This window comes from Petaurus breviceps, unplaced genomic scaffold (assembly GCF_028583685.1).
Source record: "Petaurus breviceps papuanus isolate PSGF00001 unplaced genomic scaffold, PetGlider_PUasm1.0 187, whole genome shotgun sequence".
In the NCBI taxonomy this organism is placed as follows: Eukaryota; Metazoa; Chordata; class Mammalia; order Diprotodontia; family Petauridae; genus Petaurus; species Petaurus breviceps.
In genome coordinates this window covers 27,304,390-27,320,194 of record NW_027185799.1, presented here as the reverse complement: position 1 = coordinate 27,320,194, position 15,805 = coordinate 27,304,390, and the positions used below count along the sequence as shown (strand labels likewise).

The window sequence follows — 15,805 nt, the reverse complement described above, 5'->3', positions numbered from 1 at the left end:
GTTAAATGAACATTTAAATATGGACATTTGCCTGGTTGCCATTAATAAATAAACATGAATTCTGATTTCACAAGGCCCTTGGAATTTCAAAAGCCTTTTGCTTACCTCCCAGAAAACTCTTCTTTCCCAGTCACCCCTCCCCAAACTCTCTTTCCCCCCACATCCAGATTAACTTATAGGTGGTAAAGACTTCAATAAAAGGTGGGGGGGGAATCCTTACTTAATCGAAGAAGTGATTAGTCTTGGAACTGTAACCAAAACACAATGAATATGCTAATTTTCTTCCCTTTCTGGGGTCATCATCCTAAGTGAATCTTTGGCTCTGAAATAAATATCACAAATAGCCCTATTTATACAATACTTTTACATAAACCTTGCTATAGTTCAATCCACACTCACTTTCCCCTTTTAGGGAATTGTTATTCTTATGCCTGTGACACAAATTCATACCAGAAAATTCTTTTTTTTTTCCCAAATGCAAAAGCAGTAAAATAATAAATGCTAAGGAAATGTCATCATTCTGTCAATATTCCAGCTTCTCTTTCTGTTCTTCATCTCCTCCTCAATACAAGTGTTTGGGTCCAGGATGGAAAGAGATATACTTAACCACAGAAACACATACAGAAATACTCAAATAAAATGAAGCATGAGACAAGCTCACAAAAACAAAGACACTCAGTGGTTGGAATTGCAATGACTATCCCATTGTGGCTAGTTATTACAACATCACTGACATTCACATAAAAACTTTTGATGCAATTAAGTCCAGCTTGCTGGGCTCAGCCTTAGCAGAGAAAGATGAGAACACTGAGCCTTTGGATGCATCACATGCCATTCGTTGAGCCTGACTCTCCTACTGCATTGGCCCAGGAATGAGACTGATAAGGATGGAAGCTATAGGAAAGGTCAGGTGGCATGGGGGACAAAACATGAACTTGGAAATCAGAGCAACTTAATACAGTGGCTCTTCCCTCTTATTATCATAATGTGATCCTGGACAATTCATTTTATTTCTCTGGACCTCAGTTTTCCCCTCTGTAAAACAAAATGGAACAAAAACTGCCCAACCCCAAAGTGTTTAGGATTCAGAATCCTATTCGTTCTTTGTAGGCTCTAGAGTGCCATTCAGTGTGATGCACAATGGCCTGAGAAGCATTATATGGAACTTTCCAATTCTTTATATTTCCAAGGACTCATACCGTAAAGAATGTCATAACATGCGGTGTGCCCTATATTGACAACTTGTAGAGATAGAGCCAAGAGAAGAACAACACTGTTCTTTAATGTGTCGTTACCCAAGAGATCCCTAAAATTTATTTACTCTTCTAACAAGGCAAGGGACAGATAGCATTTCATCAATTATTTAGGATGTACTTGAATTTATAATTATTGTGAGACTAAAAAACTAGTTATTATAATTATTATATATATATATTATAATTATTGTGAGACTAAACTAGATCTATCTGTAGTAATCTAGTTAAAATGCCCTGGATGGGAAGGGCAGGTTTGCCATTTTATTTTTCTGTTTCATATCCAAAACCAAGGTCACGTATCAAGGCACAGTGTTGGAACATAATGATACCAATACAAGATTACAGCAACTCAGGATGAAATCTACAACTCTTCTGGGATCTGCATGTGCTGTAATAGAAAAGGCACTGTTCTTTGAATTAGGAGGCCTGCATGCAAATCCCTCACTGACATTGCCAGGTACTCGACCATAGGTAAATCACTCTAGCCCCTCTGTGCCTCAGTTTCCTAATCCACAAAGTGGGATAATAGCTATAATTATACTAGGTACTTCATTAGATTGTTAGGAAAGGGTAAACTGTAAAGACATTTTTCATCCATTTAGTTTTTTACTATATGGACAACTAGAAAACTCTCCATTAAGTAACTATGGATCTTATAAGGAGGACCTCTTCTAGAACTTGATACAGTCAATTCATGCTTCTGCCTACCATCAATAGACAATCCTTCTTCCATTTATATCTTATGTAGGGCCTAGGACATCCTCTATAAAAGTGGTGAATACCTTTGGTAGGCAAAAATATGTAGGTATATTGTGTATATTCAGGTATATACATATACACATATATTTCTCTTTTTTATGCCTTGTCAACAATCCAAGATTAGTTACACACCATTATCTCTGTGGTTGTATTGATCACAGAATCCTTTATAATCGCAGTTAACTTCACCCCAGGGGGTTCTCCTTCCCAGAAAAGGACTTTAGCTCTGGATTCTCTAGTACTAGATACATTCTTAGGGGAGGATGACCCCTAAAAGAAGGGATTTAGACATTTTTTTTTTAACTCTGTGACGCAAGGCCCCTGCTCAGGATTCCAGGAAAAAAAATCTCTTAAATAAATCTCTCCTCAAAAAGATTAACAGTGAAGCTACTCTGTACAAGGTCATAGCTACCAGGTAGAGGACAGCTTTGTATTTCCTCTACCACTAAAGAAATGCTTAAAACACACAAGACTCTTAAGTATGCATGAACAAATACTTAACACATGAAACAGTCTGTGGGATTGCTGAACAGGTATTTCACCTCTGATTTGCACCGCCTATACAACTCCCAAGTCCAGATCTCAGGGAAAAGGAGAGGATAGCTTGGGCATCAGCACTGCAAATGCAGAATCCTCTGCTGGGGTGATGCCTCTTCTCCTCTAAGGAACACCCCAATTGTTTCTCAGCACATCTCACTGTTAGTCAATATCCAGTAACTTGTCGCCTTTTGGTATCACAAGGTTACTGGTAGTGCTAGAAATATCCTTCTCTCAGAATTGCAATTCAATGACCCATGGTTGGGAAGAGTAACACAAAGCAGAAGGGGCAGCCAACGACTTGAAATTCAATTTCAACCTCACCAAGGCAAGGGTGCGTGCAAACATAATAGAATATATTTTCTGTACTTTTAATTCAATTATGTGGCTGTAAAGATGATATAGCTAGCTGTTCTCAAAAGCCTACCTTTATCTCTCATATTTTCATCAAGGATACCATATATAGATATAGAACATTCTGCAAGTAATAATAATAATTGTTAGCATTTACATAGCACCTTCTTGGTTACAAAGTACTTTATAAATATTATTTTATTTGATCCTCACAACAATTAAAGGCAGGGTCTATTATTTTTTATTAGAAGCTTCCCCCATTTATTAATTCATTAGCAGCTTCTACCATTTACTAACACCATGTTAAATACAGCTGCTGGAGTTTGTCCATAGTGTTCTTGAAATACAATACCCTCATATTTGGCTAGTTTTTCTTTAGCAGAGAAACCAGGAAGTTGACATTCAGATAGATATTGTAGACAAACTCATCGTCTGTCATCTTCACATGGCCAGACACACAGCACCTTCTCCTTCTGGAACTTGATCATTGACCTTTGCTATGACATTCTCATTTTGGGTGAACAGAGAGGGAAACTTGCTGGCTTTGTTCAGAACAGGATCTAGGATTTAAGGAATTTGCTTAATTAAGGACTCAGAGGCCAAAAGGGCATCATACTTTTTAGCCAACTTCTTGTTCTTATTCAACTTCTTTGGGGCCTCAAAATCCACGTGGGGATTTCTACAGCCTTGGCTTCATCACAGGGCTGCTGGTTTCCCAGGACGCACACAGAAAATTTAGGTTGACATGTGGATTTGAGCTTGATGGTGCCAGAGAAATGTTTGTCCTTTTGGGGATCATAGCTCTTTATGATATGCATGCTCCACAGCTTCCAAAAACTTTCTGCATTTGCACTGGGTTCCATGCAGGATCTCTCACACAATTTCATAGAGTGTGGTACAACAGACACTTCTGCTCATGGCTGCTTACTGGACACAAGCCAGGAAAATAGGATCTATTATTAGTATTTCTATTTTACAGATGAAGAAACTGAGGCTAAATTACTTTTCCAGGGTCATACGGCCTTAGTGACTGAGCCAGGATTTGAACTCAGGTCATCTTGACTTCAAGTCAAGAGTTCCATCCACTGTGCCACCCAGCTGCTACCCAGGTTGTCTTTTAGAGAATATTTTTTTTATTATTTTTCCTAGTCCTTTGGTATTCTTCCTGACTCTCCCCCTACCTCCCACCCTGGAGATACATTATAAAATAAGTCTCAGTCAGCTCATATTCTTTGGCATATGGTTAAGGGTCCCCTCTAGTTCCTTATATAGAACATCAGCTGAGCTATGGTTCCAGCCCCAGTGTGGCCCAAACAGCAGTGGCCAGAGCAGAATTCAGAAGAGTGAATCACCAGTAGCTGTGGCCATTTCCAGACTCCTCAACCCATAAATGCCAAAGAGAAAATAAAGGTCAGGAACTCTGTTGTAAGGATGAATGAACAGCGTGGTTTGGTCCCTGCTCCCCAGGGTGAGAAGTGGCAGAGGGGAGGTGGTGCTGGGTGGCTGCTTTCAGAGCTCCTTGCCTGCAGATCATAGGTGGACCAAGTGTCCATTCAAAGGGTAATCACTCTTGCTTTGACCTGCCTGGATCTGGATCATGGTTTTGGGTGGTGGTCCTAGAGTGTGTGGCCAGTGAGCCAGAGCCTGTGGGGGCTGCAGAGACGGTGCCCAACTAACAGCTCCAGCAGTTGTGAAAACCCCAGCAATTTAGGACAAATCTCTTTCCATTCTGGAAGCAGAGTTCTGCCATGGCAAAGAGCTCAAAAGTCAAGTAAGTGGGAAGATGAGGAAGTACAATCAGACCATACAATCAATCCTTTTGGGGGGGGACAAAAAGGATCAAAGCATGGAACTGGAGGAGGACAATGAAGTCAGAACTCCTGCATCAAAAGCTTCCAAGAAAAATATGAATTGGTCATAGACCATGGAGGAGCTCAAGAAGGATTTTGAAAATCAGGTAAGAGAAGTGGAAGAAAAATTGGGAAGAGAGATGAGAATGATACAAGAAAATCATGAAAAGTGAGTCAACAGCCTGCTAAAGGAGACCCAAAAAATACTGCAGAAAATAATACCTTAAGAGATGCAGAGGCAGGCCTGGAAGGTGAGGACCACAGAGGCAGGTCTGGAAGACACCTGATCAACTCTGAGGGCAAGTCATCCCACCAACCACAAGGGCCACTACCAGGCCTATCACCAAAGGCCTGGGACTGGAAAGAGCAAGGTAAGAACCAAATGCAGGGGCCTCTTTTGTGGACAGCAAATACTCCTGGGGCTACCACTTCATAGCCAAGAAATTTTTTAAAAAAGCCCCTTTCAGGGCCTCCAAAGACCAGGATGACAGAGTGAACCTCGCCTGCTCCAACCCCCACTCTGACCTTGAAAACATAGTAACTATTACCCCGGGGCAAAATCCTCTACAGTAAAGGCTTGGGATCCCTAGAGGAAGGACATGGCTAGGACCCTGCCTCAAAATGGGAAGAAAGAAGACTACAAAGACTCTAGAGTCCTACTATCCTCAGAGGGAGGAACCAAACTCAGAGGGAGACAATGTGGACTCCACACCCACAGCTGAAACATCAACAGGGAACGGGTCCCAAGCACAGAAAGCTCTCCTAGATGAGCTCACAAGGAACTTTGAAAACAAAATGAGAGAGATAGAAGACAAAATGAATAATTCTCTCAAAACCAAAATAGCAGAATTAGAAAAACATTATAATGAAGAAAACATTTCTCTAAAAAGAAAAGTGCATGATATGGAAAAGCAGCTCCAAAAACTAACCAAGGAAAAAGATTTGCTAAAAACTAGAATCGACCAAATTGAAACAAATAACTTTATGAGGAACCAAGAATTAGTCAAACAAACAAAAAGAATGAAAAATTAGAAAAAGAGGTAAAACACCTCAATGGAAAAATAATTGACCTGGAAAACAGATCCAGGAGAGATAATCTGGGAATCATAGGCCTACCAGAAAATCATGGTGAAAAAATGAGTCTGGATAACATGCTCCAAGAGCTCATTAAGGAAAACTGTCCTGAGATACTAGAACCTGTGGGTAAAATAGAAATCGAGAGAATCCACCGTACACCTGCTGAAAGAGATACCAAATTGAAAAGTCCTCGAAATGTTGTGGCCAAACTCAAGAACTACCAAGTAAAAGAGAAAATGCTTCAAGTGGCCAGAAAGAATTCAAATATTGAGGGTCCACAGTGAGGATCACACAGAATTTGGCAGCCTCTACACTGAAAGATCGGAGGCAGTGGGATATAATTTTCTGGAAGGCAAAAGAGCTCGGGTTACAACCAAGGATCACATACCCAGTGAAACTGAGCATATCCTTCCAGGCAAAGAGATGGTCATTCAATGATATAACAGAGTTCCAGACCTTCCTGATGAAAAAGCCAGAACTCAACGGAAAATTCAACCTCCAATTATGAGATGCAACAGTGATATAGAAAGGTAAACAAGGAAAACACATACACACACACACACACACACACACAGACCCTGCTATTTAATAAGAGCAAAATGGTTATAGACAAGTAGAGGGTATGAGTATAAAATACACAAAATGACGATTTAAAAAATCTTATTAAGGGCTACAAAGGGACTGCGATGGAAGAAGAGAAATGAATGAAGTGGAAAAGGGTAAATTATGTCACACAAAGAGACATAAAAACAGTATAGCAGAAGAAAAGAAGGGAGGTAGATGAGAATCATATGAGCTTTTCCCTCACTGGTTCTGGTGCAAGGAGGGTATAACAACCAGTTAAGCATAGGACTCTATGGAGAAAAAACACAAAAAGTATCATTTTAGAGGGAAAGAGGGGAGGGAGAGGAGCTTTGCATGAGATTTGTTCCTGTCACTCTTGGTGCGAAGAAGAAATAACATACTTCATTAAGTATAAAAATATCCTACAGGCAGTAGGAGGGGGAAAGGGCTGCGAAAGCGGGGGGGGGGGGGGGGGTGTTGTTAGTAGGGAGGGAAGAATTAAGGGGAAAGGGGAGGTAAAGGGAGGGTGGCTGATAAGGGAATACTGAGGGAGGCAGTGGTCAAAAGGAAAACTATTAAGGGGGGAAGGGAGAAGGGGGAAAAATATGAGCATTAACAGGGGAGGGAATAGGATGGAGGGAAAGAAACAGATAACAATCATAACTGTAAATGTGAATGGAATGAACTCTCCCACAAAACGGAGATGGATAGCATAATGGATTAGAAATCATAATCCTACAATATGCTGTTTACAAGAAACACATCTGAAACCAAAGAATACACACAGGGTAAATGTAAAAGGCTGGAGTAAAATATATCATGCCTCAGCTAAAGTAAAAAAAAAAAGCAGGGGTAGCATCCTTATCTCAGATAAAGCACAAGCAAAAATTGACCTAATTAAAAGACATAAGGAAGGAAACTATATCCTGTTAAAAGGCACCATCGAGAATGAAGCAATATCATTACTTAACATATATGCACCAAGTAGTATAGCATCCAAATTCCTAGAGGAGAAGGTAAAGGAATTAGAGGAAGAAATAGATAGCAAAACTATACTAGTGGGATGGCTCAGCAAGTAAGAGCACCTGGCTCAGCGAGTAAGAGCACCGGCTCCAGCGTCAGGATGACCTGTATCAAATCCGGGCTCAGATACTCAGCACCACACCCAGAAATAACTGGCCGTGTAACCTTGAGCAAGTTACTGAACCCCGATTGCTTTAAAAAAAAACTATACTAGTTGGAGACCGTCATCTCCCTCTCTCTGAACTTGATAAATCCAACCTCAAAATAAACAAGAAAGAAGTTAAGGAGGTGAACAGAATTTTAGAGATGATAGGTATGATAGATCTCTGGAGAAAACTGAATGGGAATAAAAAGGAATATACTTTCTTCTCAGCGGTTCATTGTACGTACTCAAAAATTGACCATGTTCTAGGGCATAAAAACCTCACAATTCTACGCAGTAAGGCAGAAATATTAAATGCATCCTTCTCAGATCATGATACAACAAAAAATATATGCAATAAAGGGCCATGGAAAGACAAAAAAACCAATTGGAAATTAAACAATTTAATGCTAAAGAATGAGTGGGTCAAACAAGAAACAATCAGTAATTTCATTCAAGAGAATGATAATAATGATACAACATACCAAAATCTGTGGGATGCATTAAAGGCAGTTCTTAGGGGAAGTTTTATATCCCTGAGTGCATACATGATTAAATTAGAGAAAAGGGAGGTCAATGAATTGGGCATGCAATTGAAAAACCTAGAAAAAGAACAAATTCAAAATCCCCAATTAAATACTAAATTAGAAATATTGAAAACCAAAGGAGAGATTAATAAAATTGAAATTAAGAAAACTATTGAATTAATAAATAAAACTAATAGCTGGTTTTATGAAAAAAAAAATCGATAGACCCTTAGTCAATATGATAAAAAAAAAAGAAACAAGAAAACCAAATTATGAGTACCAAAAATGAAAAGAGTGAATCTACCTCCAATGAAGAGGAAATAAAAACAGTAATTAGGAATTACTTTTCTCAATTGTATGCACATAAATTTGACAATCTTAGGGAAATGGATTAATATTTACAAAAATACAAGTTGCCCAGATTAACTGAAGAGGAAGTAAATTGATTAAATAACCCCATCTCAGAAAAAGAAATTGAACAAGTCATCAGTCAACTCCCTAGGAAAAAATCTCCAGGGCCGGACAGATTTACTAGTGAATTCTATCAAACATTTAAAGAACAATTGATTCCAAAACTCTACAAACTATTTGGGAAAATTAGTGAAGAAGGAGTCCTACCAAATTCTTTCTTTGACACAAATATGGTACTGATGCCTAATTCAGGAAGAGATAAAACAGAGAAAGAAAATTATAGACCAATCTCCCTCATGAATATAAATGCAAAAATTCTAAATAAAATACTAGCAAAAAGACTAGAGCAACTTATCTCAATAATAATACACTTTGATCAGGTAGAATTTACTCCAGGAATGCAAGGATGATGTAATATTAGGAAGACCATCAGCATAATTGATCATATCAACAATAAAACTAGCAGAAACCACATGATCATCTCAACAGATGCAGAAAAGGCTTTTGACAAAATACAACATCCATTCCTATTAAAAACATTAGAAAGTATAGGAATAAATGAAGACTTCCTTAAAATAATAGGTAGCATCTATTTAAAGCCATCAGCAAGTATTATATGTAATGGGGAGAAGCTAGAAGCATTTCCCATAAGATCAGGGGTAAAACAAGGTTGTCCACTATCACCCCTCTTATTCAATCTGATACTAGAAATGTTAGCAGTAGCAATTAGAGAAGAAAAAGAAATCAAAGGAATCAAATTAGGCAAAGAAGAGACCAAGCTATCACTCTTTGCAGATGATATGATGATATACTTAGAGAATCCTAGAGAATCAAGTAAAAAACTACTTGAGACAATAAATAAATCTGGCAAAGTTGCAGTATATAAAATAAACCCACATAAATCCTCATCATTCCTATATATTTCCAATGAAATTCAACAGCAAGGGATAGAAAGAGAAATCCCATTTAAAGTTACTGTAGACATTATAAAATATTTGGGAATCTACCTGCCAAAACAAACCTAGGACCTATATGACCACAACTACAAAACACTTTTCACACAAATAAAGTCAGATCTAACTAATTGGAAAAATATCAATTGCTTCTGGCTGGGTGGAGCTAATATAATAAAAATGACAATTATACCTAAATTAAATTATATATTTAGTGCCATACCAATCAATTTACAAAAAAAAAAACTACTTTATAGAGCTAGAAAAAATAGTAACAAAATTCATTTGGAAGAATAAATGGTCCAGAATATCAAGGGAATTAATGAAAATAAATGCTAGGAAAGGTGGACTAACTATACCAGATTTCAATCTGTACTATAAAGCAGTGGTCATCAAAACTACTTGATATCGGCCGAGGAATAGATAGTGAATATAGTGAATAGTGAATCAATGGAATAGATTAGGTACACGAGATTGAGAAGTCAACAACTATAGTAATCTATTGTTTCATAAACCCCAAGACCCTAGTTTTGGGGATAAGAACTCACTATTTGACAAAAACTGCTGGGAAAACTGGAATATAGTATGACAGAAACTGGGCACAGACCATTGTGTAACAGCATATATCAAAATCAAGTCTAAATGGGTGCATAATCTAGGTATAAAGGTTGATACTGTAAGCAGTCTTGGAAAACAAGAAATAGTTTACCTGTCAGATTTGTGCAGAGGGAAAGACTTTATGACTAAACAAGAATTAGAGAACATTATAAAATGTGAAATGGATAACTTTTACTACATGAAATTGAAAAGCTTCTGTACAAACAGAGCAAATGTAACCAATATTAAGAGGGAGGTGGGAAATTGGGAAAGAGTCTTTACAACCTATGTCTCTGACAAAGGACTCATTTCTAAAATATACAGAGAATTGAGTCAAATTCATAAGAATACAAGTCATTCCCCAATTGATAAGTGGTCAAAGGATATGAACAGGCAATTTCCAGAGAAAGAAATTAAAGATATCTATAAGCACATGAAGAAATACTCTAATTCACTATTGATTAGAGAAATGCAAATCAAAACAACTCTGAGGTACCACATCTCACCAGTCAGATTGACTAAGATGACAAAACAGGAAAATGACAAATGCTAGAGAGGATGTGGGCAAATTGGAACACTAATGCATTGCTGGTGGAGTTGTCAACTGATCCAGCCTATCTGGAGAGCAATCTGGAATTATACCCAATAGGCTATAAATAATTTCATATGCTTTTACCCAGCAATACCACTCCTAAGGTTATATCCCAAAGAGATCATAGAAGTGGGAGGAAGACCCATATGTACAAAAATGTTTATAGCAGCTCTTTTTTGTGGCGGCAAAGAATTGGAAACTAAGGGGGTGTCCATCAATTGGGGAATGGCTGAACAAGTTGTGGTATATGCATGTTATGGAATACTATTGTGCTATAAGAAACGAGGAGCAGATGGACTTCATATTTACCTGGAGAGGCTTATACAAACTGATGCTGAGTGAGAAGAATAGAACCAGGAGAAATTTGTACACAATTATAGACACAATGTATGTGTGATGATCAACTTTGATAGGCTGGACTCTTCTCAGCAATGCAGTGATATAAGTCAATCCCAAAAGACTCATGATGGAGAGAAATGTGTGCATCCAGAGAAAGAACTAGAAAGAACTGAGTTTATATCCAGATGGAAGCAAAATACCTTATCTTTTTCCTTTTCTTGTTTGGTTTTATGTCCTCTTTACCATTTGTCATTCCATCTGATACAATCCATCTTTATAACCTGACTAATGTATAATGTGAAAGTATGTAGAGATCTTATACTTGACTCTTTGACACCATGGGGGGGGGAAGGGAGGGAGGGGGACAAAATGTGAAACTCAAGGAATTGTGGGATTGAATCCTGTAAACTAAAAGTAAACAAACAAATTAATCTAAAAATTTTAATTTAAAAAAGGAAGAAATATCCTTCTTCAGAAGGGGAATAAACCAATTGACCTAACTGGTCTTTTCTAGCTCTCATTTCTATGATTTAATAAAATGTCAATGAACAACAACAAAAAAAATAACACCTTAAAAAGTAGACTAGAACATAGGGTTCTGAAATTATATGGTCCAAATGCAATGGTTCTATTCAAACTGATGCTGAAAAAGATCACCATATGAACACTGTTCTATTTTCCATCTATTTGTTCTTTTCCTGTCAGTTTCACATGTGAATGCTTTGGGGATGAGGTGTCTTAGTTGGTTCTCATACTAAGCTTTCTGTAGCTTTGTTTTTGCTTCTGTTGCAATGATCTGTTTTATGAGGCAATACTACTCATCATCTTCCACCTTCTTACCTCATAGTGTATTGCAAATGAGTTTTTATTCTAAACCAGACAGTGTTAGCTGTCATGTTGGGGTTTGTTTGATCTCTTCCCCATGTTAAAACTTTGCGAAGTAGGGCAATGTTTTCACCTATTTCTGTTTCCCATTTTTCAGCACCAATGGTTCATTTGAATAGACCAAGTTCAAGCAGATGCAATTGAACTCACCATCCTCTCTTTACATTTAACCTTCTGATCTGATGTTGATTTTGATGTTTCCTATAATGCATCTGTCCATGGACTGACTGCAGATAGATATCTGATTGTGATATTAGCAGTTATTTCCTGTCAAGATAAACCAAATTTCATTTTTTGGTGATATGGTTCATGATTCACCATATCCAGTATCTTTTCACTGTCTTTTATGAAACTTGTGGGTAGCCTACTGTGAGCCTAAGCTCTCTTTTCTTTCTTAATCCCCAACCATATTTTCTAACATTTTTAAAAGCTTCCCCTAGCTCATCTTTGCATTAAAATCACACAGTAGTGCACTATGTTTCTTTCATTTGAAGGGTCTTATTGAGTTCTTCAAACAATTTCTCTACCACCCTGAACTCCATAACAAATGTTTGAATGAAAGCTTCAACATTTTTGTGATGGGATTTTTGCTTATTTATACTAATCATAAGAATTGTAAGGCAAGATGACCATGCATTTATGGTTCTTTCTGTCTTTGGGGACATGACGGAACCAATCTTGACAATTTCTCTGCTTGCCTCTCCAAAGAGAATCTTGGAGTTTATCTTTTCATTTAGATGCAACTTTCTTCTTTTTTTTTTCATTTACTGTGAGAATATCCATATCAATGTGTCTCAGACTTCTCAATAGCAGGTCAATTCATATATTTGTAGGTGTTCTAAAAACTGTTAGTCCTGGCACCCTCTACCACTTCACCACTCTCAGTGAAGAAGCAAAAAAGAATCACATGGGACTAAAGCACATTTTCAGTTTTTCTTTGTTTTATGGGTTGCCATGAATCATGGCAAAAGAATTTGTCAACTAACAGTAATGCGCTGTTGGTAAAACTGTGAACCGGTCCAACCATTCTGGAGAACATTTTGGAACTATTCCCAAAATGCTACAAAACTACTGCATACTCTTTGACCTAGAAATACCACTAATAGATCTATATCTCAAAGAGATCAAAGAAAAGGGAAAAGGATATATATGTATAAAAATATGTATAGCAGCATTTTGGGGGGGAAATAAAGTATTAGAAATGGAGGGGATACATTCATCAACTGAGGAATGATGAAACAAGTTGTGGTGTATGATTGGGAGGGATTACTATTTTTCTGTAAGAAATTAGTAGGATGGTTTCAGAAAAATGTAGGAAAACATATATGAACAGATGAAAATTTAAATGAGCAGAACCAGGAGATCATTGTACACCAGAACAGCAATCTTGTAAGGAAGATCAAATGTGAAAGACTTAGTTACTCTGATCAAGACAATGATCCAAGACGATTTCAAAGGACTTTCATGATGAAAAATGCTATCCACCTCTAGAGAAAGAGCTGATGATGTCTGAATGCATATTAAAGCATACTTTTTTTCCACTTTTTATGTTTTTCTTTATTTTTCTTGTTTTGTTTTGTTTTTTTGCAAAGTGGCTAGTGTGAAAACATGTTTTGCATGACTTCACATGTATAAGTTATATCATATTGCTTGCCTTCTCAGAGAGATGGGGAGTGGTTTAAAGAAGGGACAGAAATTCGAACTAAAATTGTTTTTTAATGAATGTTTTGAATAAACGTATAAAAAACAAACAAAAAAAGAATCCATCATCTAATGGCCATCCCAATGATGAAGAGTCTCTAGGTATTTAGCTAGGCTACTCCTCACATATTAGGCCCAGTCTATCACTAAATTTTCCAGGATAATTGGGACCAGTCAGAGCTTAAGGTTATCCTTTAAGAACCTCAGAATTACCTCTGTTGCACAATAAAGTATTCAAGTAGAAATTTGTCAATTAGAATGATTGTCCAGACAAGGACATGTAGCTGGATGGCCAGGTCAATGTGTTAGGACATCAATACATGCATCTAGAAAGGGTATTACAGATGGGAAATGAGCCAAGAAGTACATAGGAGGAAGAGAACAGTCTGGAACTATATATAGTCAATTTTTCAGAGTTTCCAAGGATTCCAGGTTGCTCCCAAGGAAGAAAAAAAATATCTGTCTTCTTAATAAAAATGTTCATCTATTGATGTTTTTATTCTTGAGTACCAAGGCATGCCACAATTTTCAAAAAATCAAGATGCAAGTAAACCTGCAAAAGTGCCATTAAGAAATGCATTGTTCCAGGTGGCTCAGCAAGTAAGAGCACCGGCTCCAGTGTTGGGACGACCTGGAGATCGAATCCCGGGCACAGGCACTCAGCACCACACCCAGAAATAACTGGCCGTGTAACCTTGAGCAAGTTACTTAACCCCGATTGCTTAAATAAAAAAAAATGCATTGTTGGGGTGGCCAGGTAGCACAGCGAGTAAGAGCACCGGCCCCAGTGTCAGGATGACCTGGGGATCAAATCCAGGCTCAGACACTTAGCACCACACCCAGATATAACTGGCCGTGTAACCTTGAGCAAGTTACTTAACCCCAATTGCTTAGGGGCATCCAGGTGGCACAGTGAGTAAGAGCACCAGCCCCAGAGTCAGGATGACCTGGGATCAAATCTGGGCTCAGATACTTAGCACCACACCCAGAAATAACTGGCCATGTAACCTTGAGCAAGTTACTTAAACCCAATTGCTTTTAAAAAAATGCATTGTAGGGAGCCAAGATGGCAGAGTAGAAGCATGACCTTCCCGCGGCTCCGGTTTCCACCCTCCCCAATCCATGTAAAAAGGGGACTCTAAACAAACTTTGGAGCTGCAGAACCCACAAAATGACACAGAGAAGCTAACCTCCCGCTGAGGACAGCCCAGCAGGCCAGCAGGAATCCAGCACAGCGCTCTGGGAGACAAGCCCAGCCGCACACCAAGGCTTTAGCCCCAGGGCGGGCCTGACCATCCTCCAGCCAGAGGGACTCCAGATCAGCAGCAGCTGTGGCCGTTTCCAGATTTATCAATACATAGATGTGAAGGACAAGGTGAGAGGCCAGTGCGTGGGAGTGCGTGGCTTTTACCCCCGGGGCAAGAAACCGCTGAGATGCCAGCACAGCCTGCCAACACCACCTGGTGGCTTCAGCTCCTGGCCTGCAGAGTGTAGAGGGACCAAGAACCAGTCTGAGGGGTAATCGCTCTTGCTTTAACCTGCTTGGATCTGGATTGCAGTCTAGGGTGGAGATCCTGGGGTATGTGTCCAGCTTGCCAGAGTGTGTGGAGGCTTCAGAGAGAAAACCCCAGCATTTGGGACGAAAACTCCCCTGTCTGGTGGCAGAGTCCTACTGTGGCAAAAAGCCCAAAAGTCAAATCATTGAGTGGCAAAATGAGCAGGCAAAGGAAACAAAGCAGACAGAAGATTCCAACATTACACTCCTATTTTGGGGATAAGAAGGATCAAGGCATGGAACAGGAGGAAAACAGTGAAATTAGAACTCCTGCACCAAAAGCTTCAAAGGAAAATACAAGCTGGTTACAGGCCATAGAGGACCTTAAGAAGCAGATAAGAGAAGTGGAGGAAAAATTGGGAAGAGAAATGAGAATAATGCAAGAAAATTATGAAATGAGAGTCAACAGCCTGACTGAAGAAAATAATACCTTAAAAAACAGACTGACTCAAATGGCAAAGGAGGCTCAAAAAGGCAATGAGGAGAAGAATGCCTTAAAAAGCCGAATTTGCCAGATAGAAAAAGAATCTCAAAAGCTCACTGAGGAGAAGCATTGCTTCAGAATTAGATTGGAGCAAATGGAAGCTAATGACTTTATGAGAAATCAATATGCTGTTAAACAGATCCAAACAAATGAAAGAATAGAAAGCAATGTGAAATATCTCATGGGAAAAACCACTGAC

The 15,805-nt window shown here is 38.6% G+C and overlaps 1 pseudogene; it reads right to left on the bottom strand.

Moving 5' to 3' along the window:
- Nucleotides 1-3,198: 3,198 nt before the first annotated feature.
- On the bottom strand, nucleotides 3,199-3,824 carry LOC138163068 (large ribosomal subunit protein uL1 pseudogene; annotated as a pseudogene).
- Between the last annotated feature and the right edge of the window lie 11,981 nt (nucleotides 3,825-15,805).